Source organism: Lupinus angustifolius, chromosome LG11 (assembly GCF_001865875.1).
Source record: "Lupinus angustifolius cultivar Tanjil chromosome LG11, LupAngTanjil_v1.0, whole genome shotgun sequence".
NCBI classification, from domain to species: domain Eukaryota; kingdom Viridiplantae; phylum Streptophyta; class Magnoliopsida; order Fabales; family Fabaceae; genus Lupinus; species Lupinus angustifolius.
This window is the reverse complement of record NC_032019.1, coordinates 20,909,674-20,911,027: the sequence shown is the minus strand read 5'-3', so window position 1 is coordinate 20,911,027 and position 1,354 is coordinate 20,909,674.

Sequence of the window (1,354 nt, the reverse complement as noted above, 5' to 3'; positions counted from 1 at the left end):
TAACACTTCTCCCAATTCAAAACTAAATTGGTTTCAACACATCGCTTTAGTATGATATTTAGATTTTCCAAGCAACAGTCAAACAATGACTTAAAAACTGAGAAGTCATCCATAAACACCTCAATACATCACTCTACTAGATCAGAAAAGATAGCTAACATGCACCTTTGAAATGTGGCTGGTGCATTGCACAGTCCGAATGACATCTTCATGTATGTGAAGATACCAAAAGGACATGAAAACTGTCTTTTCTTGATCATCTGGGTCCACAGTAATCTGATTATATCCTGAGTACCCATCCAAAAAGCAATAGAATGCTTGTCCAACCAACCTCTCAATCATCTCATCCATAAATGGTAGAGGGAAATGATCCTTTCGGGTAGCCTGGTTCAACTTCCTGTAATCAATACACATCCTCCAACCTGTGACTGTTCTAGTAGGTATCAATTCATTTTTTTCATTCCTTACCATAGTCATTCATCCCTTCTCTGGAACCACTTGAACCGAACTCACCCATGTACTATTAGATATGGGTTAAATTATTCTTGCATATAAAAGTTTCATCACCTCATTTTTCACCACATCTTTCATTGTAGGATTGAGACGCCTTTGAGGTTGAGCAAATGGTTTGTAGTCCTGCTTCATATGGATTTTGTGCATGCAGTATGAAGGAATAATTCCATGCAAATCAGATAGTGTCCAACCAATAGCCCCTGCATTTTTCTTCAATGCATCTATCAGTTGTGTTTCTTCTGTAGATGATAATGTGCTTTTGATTATGACCGATTTTTTCCTTCATCTTCCAAAAAACACATATTTAAGATGTGAAGGAAGCAATTTTAGCTCCACCTTCGAAATCTCAATTTCCTTCTCTTTGACTAATTCCTCAGTGTGATTTTGACCAGATGCAACCTCCCGGGATGCCTCTAACTCTGCCATACATGTCTCAATCATCGTTTTCTCCTCTGCATTGCTTTCTTCAATTTCTCCTCTCAAAGCTGTTTCTAGTGGACTACTTCCACTCAGGTGAATGTCATCAAACATGTACAATTCTTCAATGACATTCACTCTAAAACAATGTTGCTTGTCCTTTGGATGTTGCATTGTCTCAAATACATTAATATTCACTTCGTGATCTTGTACACTCACTTTCAATTTACCATCATCCACATTAATAATCATCCGAGCAGTCTTCATAAAAGGCCTGTCCAGAATTAGAGGAACTTCAATGTCCTCTTCAATATCCATTATGACGAAATCCACAGGGAATACCAATTTATCCACCTTGACCAAAACATCTTCAACAACTCCATATGGGTACTTCATTGATCTATCAACAAGTTGCACTGTCATT